We start from the raw sequence: 7,735 nt of genomic DNA, 5'->3' as shown, positions 1-7,735 counted from the left end.
GCATCTTATGCCATGATAAAGAAACAAATATGAGGCAATACGGTACTGGAAAAAAACGTAAACTCTGTCCACAGGCCCTGGCGGACCCATCGTTTCTGACCGGGCGCCGTGTCATCCTTAGCCCACAGGCGTCACTAGATGCGGATATGGAGGGGCATGTGGTCAGCACACCACTCTCCTGGACGGATGTCAGTTTACGAGATCAGAGCCGCTACTTCTCAGTTTGCCTCACAAGGGCTGAGTGCACCCCGCTTGCCAACAGCGCTCGGCAGACTGGATGGTCACCCATCCAAGTGCTAGCCCAGCCCGACAGCGCTTAACTTCGGTGATCTCACGGGAACCGGTGTTACCGCTGCGGAAAGGTCGTTGGCATACGGTGCTGGTTCTCCAAGAAAATCTACATCCCGAAAAGCTCAGTGAAAGCTTAATATCAGGTTGGGACGTATTTCATAGTGGATCGGGACGTATGAATGTGCCCTTTAAGCCGAATTCTGCATTTTAGTATGGTTTACGAAATTCCTATGCTTTTGGAGCATCCTCTGATGTCCTATTTCTTTTATGACGGCATTTAAGATTTCTTAATGCTATATGTGTACTAACATACGGGCTTCCTGCGTCATCGTAGCTGCCCACGCTCAGTAACGCCTGTTTCCTGGCGCTCTCTGATAATTGGTGAAAAGAAACCATGTCTAAGAGACCGCGGTAAAATATTGAAAAGCGTTACTTTCAAAGCAAATTTCCTTTTACGCAAGATGAATTATGCTACGTGTGAGCAAGTGCAATGAATCACTTCAATCACAGAGCGTTTGACTCTCATTTTAAAAGTTAACAGTTTTAGGACCACCACTTAGAATAATTTGGAGCCCAGAAGACCAGACGTTAATGTCGTTGTTTAAAAATTTATAGGCACATTTGTGTGATATATCTTAAAGTGTAACATACGGTCAAAAGACTATATATGAAAGGTTAGCTTGTCTTATAGCTTATTAATCTTCATGACTAATATTATATGTAAAAGCTTAGCTTTTCTTGTACCTAAACTAAGTACATTAATGTAAACCATTAACTTTTCCTATCTGTGTGTTCAAGCTACTTAACAATGATGCCGGCCAGTGTGGCCGAGCGGTTCTAGGGGCTTCAGTCCGGAACCGCGCGACTGCTACGGTCGCAAGTTCGACCCTGCCTCGGGCATGGATGTGTGTGATGTCCTTAGGTTAGTTAGGTTTAAGTAGTTCTAAGTTCTAGGGGACTGATGAGCTCAGATGTTAAGTCCCATAGTGCTCAGAGCCATTTGAACCATTTAACAGTGAAGCTGCTATCGGCTGTGTCCTATGCTCTGAATATCTGCTCCCACAGGCCGGCGAGGTCACGTGACATGAGCTAAGATTGCCTTACAAAAGCGCATTGTAAACCTTATTGCAAAGCCTCGGAAATTAACGTGCTGTTTTTGATGGAATTCGAATTTATACTTTCGTAATACGAAAATACGTAGCGTATCGTAATACGAAGATATGCAGCGTACATGTTGCTGTACATCATAGAACTTTTCAAAACACGTTTCGTTTTTCTCCGCCGAGTTTTGTTTCCTAAAGTGCCGGGAAGTTCTACGCTGGTGTATAAAACCTTTCCATTCAAAGGACTGATGTTTTTAGCTCCGACGGAAAGTACACTGTCACTTATCAGGGAAAAAGTGTATTTTTACCGTGGAAGAAGTGTATTTTCACGTGGGAAAAAGTGCGCTTTTATCCGTGGGATCCAGAGAAAATCTGGGAAGTTTTTTTCTTGTTCGCGTATACACCTTGTCTTTTCTTCTTGCCAAAAGACAATTATCGGCAGATATCCATCGTATAAAGAAGAATGTATGTCGAAAATCATCGTTGTGGAATGGTGCTTTACAAGTGGTGCTGTTGCTTCGTGATAACACACAAACCTATATCGCAAATGCCGCAATGCAGAAGTTATGCCAACTCAAGTGGGAGACACTTGAGCACCCACCCTACAGTCTGTATCCCCCCCATGCGTTTATCATGCCTTCGGTACCTTTGAAAAGGCTTTAAGGGGTCGATGATTCCTGTCGGACGAGGATGTACAGCAGGTAGCTACGGATTTCTTCACGGAGCAGGACATGGTATTTCACAAACCGGGTATGTCAGCCTGGTGCGTCGGTGGGAAGGTTGCCTCAATGCTCAGGCGAGTTTGCCTGTTTGGCATATCGCTTCTGGACTGTACGGCCTTCGAACAGAAGATTTTTTATCGCCCTTCCTAACAACCTTGCGGTCTCTGATTTATATCTCTACATCCACTGAACCGAAAATTTCGGGTTTTTTGCTTGTCGTCAAATCCAGTGCGTCTTATTTGCGGACGGCTTGTTTCACCAACTGCTGAAGATAGTTTTCAGTGTAAAAACTAATCATATCATTTCACAATATTTTTTGTGCTCTTCCTCGTTCTGAACGCGTGCATCTCTCAGTCATTAGTTGACATACTGAAATTGCCCTCTATTATTGTCCGCAGCTCGTGGTCTTGCGGTAGCGTTCTCGCTTCCCGCGCCCGGGTTCCCGGGTTCGATTCCCCGCGGGGTCAGGGATTTTCTCTGCCTCGTGATGAGTGGGTGTTGTGTGATGTCGTTAGTTAGGTTTAAGTAGTTCTAAGTTCTAGGGGACTGATAACCATAGCTGTTAAGTCCCATAGTGCTCAGAGCCATTTGAACCCTCTATTATTATGATTTGATCGGAGCGTTTACGCGCAGTACTTCCCAAGCTTTCACCGAATCACTACACCACTTCAGTACCTGATGTGCGTGGACGATAGGTACATCCAGTTAGTAATTTTGTCCATAACTGACACATGTCTTCACCCACATTATCTGAAATTATGGTTCTGTATTCAGTAGATACTACGGTATTTTCTACGGCAATAAGTATCCGTCACAACCCGTGGTTGGCCTACATTTTGAATATACCCTTAATATTTCATTTATGGTTTTAGTAAACTTTCCGTTGCAAGTATTATGTGAGCGTTGTTACCGATAATGAGTAAAATAATTCTCTGACCTTACCCTGAAGACTTTTGCAGTTGACTAATATTATATTTTTATTTTTATCTGACGTGCAATGATGTGTATCTTCTCCATGTCAACAAAAGATGTCTGATTCGTGGATCTGTAACTTACTACTCGTCCAATATACAGAGTGATTTCTCTAATCTAATTTATTTATTTATTGCTTACCTCGTCTGTGTAAAAAATATGCGCATATGCCGTTTTGGGTTCTAATTCTATTTAGTATTCACAATGTTTTACGTGGCAAGTTAAATCCTGTGGTTTTTGGATGACACACGCTGTATTATTACTTTGTTGTCCAGTCCAGTCTTTCGTCCCTGAACTACAAAGGTTGAACTCATCTTCTGCAGCGAACCTTGCTTTTATTGTTGGTGATGGTCTAGAGCGAAGTCGGTTATCGTTTGAATCATAGACATCTTGATAGAGTGGAGCAATTTTACTATCCGTGATCTTTCTGAACTCGCTCGAAAGAGCTTTTATGCATCATGTTTGTAAGGTGGATTGCGTCTTAGGACTGACAGCCATTCCTGTTGATGTGATAACACTAACGCTCATTCTCGTGGCGTTGTTTAGTTGGACATCCATCTTTTGTGCATGTGGGATATTCAGCCAAAAATGGACACAGTATTCAGCGGTTGAGAAAACAAGAACCAGTGTAGAACAACGTAGGTTTGATGGCAATTGTTCGCAGGTTGTATCACATAGGTTTTGAATGATCTTGTTAATTGTTTTCAATTTTTCTGCTGTTTTTGTTAGATGCTCTCTGAAAGGTAGAGTTTTGTCAGTGGTTACCCCCAGGTAGTTTAGTATTTTATTGTGAGTAATTGTAGTGTTTTCAAATTGTATGTTGAGTTTTATTTAGATGAAAGCAAGAAACCTTCGGTGTGGAGGCATTTGGCCGGAGTCTCCATTTGCAAAAGTACTTTCCCTCTGCATCTTGTTCTCCGTTAAGATTTCTTCTGACTGTTAAAGTGAGGTTCACCTTGTTGTAAGTACCCAGTCGTCGGTGGAATCAACATTCCTTGACTTTGTTTTCGGCGTGTGCGAAACATGCAAGCCGAAGAGAAGCGGAGCAAGGACTGAACACTGTCGTAGATAGTTTTTTAATATTCGTGTGTAGCTGATCAACATCAACTCCACAAGAGATCTCATGACTGCTTGAAACAGTCGGTCGTCTATCACAGCCGCCTTCAAAGTGGCGGCCACGACACTGTGAAATAGGGAGGGGGAGGAGGGAGCAGAGAGTAATAGAGCGAGGCGCCGGCTTTCATTGGAATAATTATATTCCTGTGAACAAATTAATATTGCTAGCGTCAGATCCTCATTTCTATTACTCCAGTTAGGACGTTCATCCATCTTCAATTTGGTATCTTATTTCACAAGAACTGACCAGTATAGAGTCTGTCAGCAGGAATGCTGAGAAGAATCTAATAATTCACACGCAATCCCTGTCACCAATCACCCGCAGTGTTAACTACTTACTAAACATTCAAAAACCATTAAATGACATTAAGCCGCATGGCAATGTCACTGCCACTTCTTACAACACTGACTGCAAGAATAGATTGCTAATCACAGCCATTATGACAGCCCGCTCGATATCAGCCTGGCTCCCGAAGTCAGTTCGAAGATGGTGAGTTAGCTAGGAGTTGAACTCTAGTGCATATTTAGTGGAATTAGTTAACTGGATTTAAAACAGTTTTATACAAGTGCAGCCATTCCCACGGATAAGTGGCTGATTCGCAGTGGTAACAAGAGATGCCATAGAAGTAACTCACTTAGTGCCTCTATTCCTTCGAATGTATGCAGTTTCAATAAGGAAAACTATCCAAATTCAGTGAAAGTACATTCTTCTTACGCTTATTTCTCTGTTTCTGTCAGTAATATTGGTTCTAAACGCAAAACTAAAGTGTGTAAATTTGAAGTTTATTATCTGACGTTAGGTTATACCCGCGTTCTTTTGAATAATGGGAAATGACTACATTGTGTTCTTTGTTTGGAGATTTTAGCCAACGATAGCTTGAAGCCTGTAAAAAGAGACACCTGCAGACAGAACATCCAGACCATGTAAGCAAATCGATCGAATTTTCTAAGCGTCGTGAGCAACAACTAAAAGGAAACGTCAGATTCCTCAAAAACAGATACCAGTTCCTATGAAAGGCCTAAGCTCACACCTATAGCTATCCGACTTAATTGCAAAATCGAATAAGCTCATATTATTGGCGAGAAATTAGTTCTTGCCGCATCTGTCAAAATTTGCAAAGTCGTGCATGGAGACAGTTTTGGCGAGAGTCCGAAATCGGTATCTCTCTCGTATAACACCATGATTCGTCGTATTGATGCAACAGATACTGATATGGAAAATCAGTTGCAACCACGACACCACGTTTTCATGATAGCCCAAAATTCTCCCAGCAACTTTATGACAGTACTGATTTCAAACCTTTCACAGCTTCTTGTTTTGGACGCTACTGTTATGAAATGAAATGCACGAGGACTCAGTATTTTGCAAAGCTCTGGGAGGGAGGACTACAGGCGAAGATATTTCCTTTCTTGTGCATTCCGTTTTTGTTGACAGCGATATTTCAAGGACGAATTGTGTTGGTATCTGTAGCGATTGGGCGGCAGCCTTTACGGGAACCAAAAAGCGGTTCCCGCCAAGAGTGTGTGCTGTTTCTCCCTCTATAAAATTCATACATTGCATGAGCGACAAAGAGGCATTAGCTACTAGAATAGTGCAACCGGTAGCCAATAAACTGCTGAACATTGCAGTCAGCCGTGTTGTAAATTTTGCGAAAGTTTGAACATTAAACAGTAGGCTATTTTCCATTCTTTGCAAGGAGATGGACTCTACTCATGGTTCGCTTGTATTGCACACGGAAGTACATTGTTGTGTCATGGTAAAATTTTTCGTCGCTGAAAGATGAACTTGGTATTTTCCTACTCAACAGAAGATCTGCGCACGAGGCTCTGTCTGGATGAAAAGTGGCTTTCTAAGCGAGAAAGTACTCGCGTTTAAGAGAAAATTTCGATTTTGGAAAACCCAGATGCAGAATTATAAATGCGACGTGTTTTCTTGTCTGAATGATTTAGTTAAGAAAAATGAGATGGATGCAGGTAAAATTGGTGCAATTTTCGTGGTAAATCTCGAAAATCTTCGTCAACATTTCGAGGGTAGATTTGCAGAACCTTCATCTGAGTATCACTAAATCCACAACCCATTCGACAAGATCATGGCAGACAATTTGTCAACAGAAGGAGCTGACAGAACTCTCAAGAGATAGAACCCTTCGAAATGAATTTAAATCAAAGTTTCTCGAAAATTTTTGGGTGCAGTAGAAGTGTCATAATTGAAATATGCCAAAAGAAAAAAAAAAATCTTCTATTCACTAAAACGACAGCCTACAGTACAGCTAGTACTACACATATACAGCATTAGCATAAACAGTGCGAAATACTTGACAAATGACCGTTCACAGATATTTGACAGTTCTGTTATTCGTCAGTAGCACTCAGTCTTCTTGCAGGCCTGCAACGTGTACTACCAAGTCCAAAAGTTGCCGAACGACCTGAATTACGTTTCGCCTGATAGGCATGCAGCCCACATAACGTAACTATCTTGCAGATCCTATAATCTCGTTTAGGTACACTTATTTGAGTATACAAAATGATTAGCACAAGTGACCGATAGAAAACACTGCTCTGTACTGCGCTACGCTACGGTCGCAGGTTCGAATCCTGCCTCGGGCATGGATGTTTGTGATGTCCTTAGGTTAGTTAGGTTTAACTAGTTCTAAGTTCTAGGGGACTAATGACCTCAGCAGTTGAGTCCCATAGTGCTCAGAGCCATTTTTTTTGTACTGCGCTAACTATACCACAATACTAAAAATATTAGGAAACATCTCAGACTGTCCTTAACAAGAACTGACAATTCTAAAATGTTACCACTCCAGTTGGTACTTGACACAAATAATGGTGGTGGTGGTAGTTACTGTTTAACGTCCCGTCGACAACGAGGTCATTAGAGACGGAGCGCAAGGTCGGGTTAGGGAAGGATTGGGAAGGAAATCGGCCGTGCCCTTTCAAAGGAACCATCCCGGCATTTGCCTGAAACGATTTAGGGAAATCACGGAAAACCTAAATCAGGATGGCCGGAGACGGGATTGAACCGTCGTCCTCCCGAATGCGACACAAATAATGAACATAGCTCTAACACATCATTCATTCTTACATTCTTGTTCTCTAAAAGATTTTCTGACCATCTATGAACCGTCGTTCAGTTGGTGAGTGCTTTTGCATAAACTGATTAATGATCTAACCACTTACAAAAACCATGGGTAACAGCGTTAAGCACGCTATCAAAACAACACCTTCAAAAACGTATCACTAGTAATTTCACTTTATTCGTGAGGGCACTTTGATCTACGTACTTATTATGTGACACAAACAGTCATTAAAAATGGAGGTTATTCAGATGTAGTGAGACTCGACCGCAACGCTAGTTATCATTGCTGACTAACCATAATGACACGTGATGTAACACATTTTAAATTAACTCAGGAAAATGTTTATAAAGGGCGAACAACTATCCAGAAACGGACGTCTCAGTTAAAGAACCACGAAACATGTTAAATATAGTTTCATTTCCAAATAACAAACATGAAGTGACGTAAT

At 41.8% G+C, this 7,735-nt stretch overlaps 1 pseudogene; it reads right to left on the bottom strand.

The window, feature by feature from the left end:
• Nucleotides 1–253: 253 nt before the first annotated feature.
• Nucleotides 254–371, bottom strand: LOC126210639 (5S ribosomal RNA; annotated as a pseudogene).
• Between the last annotated feature and the right edge of the window lie 7,364 nt (nucleotides 372–7,735).

This window comes from Schistocerca nitens, chromosome 1 (genome assembly GCF_023898315.1).
Source record: "Schistocerca nitens isolate TAMUIC-IGC-003100 chromosome 1, iqSchNite1.1, whole genome shotgun sequence".
Classification (NCBI taxonomy): domain Eukaryota; kingdom Metazoa; phylum Arthropoda; class Insecta; order Orthoptera; family Acrididae; genus Schistocerca; species Schistocerca nitens.
This window is presented reverse-complemented; position numbering and strand designations above follow the sequence as displayed.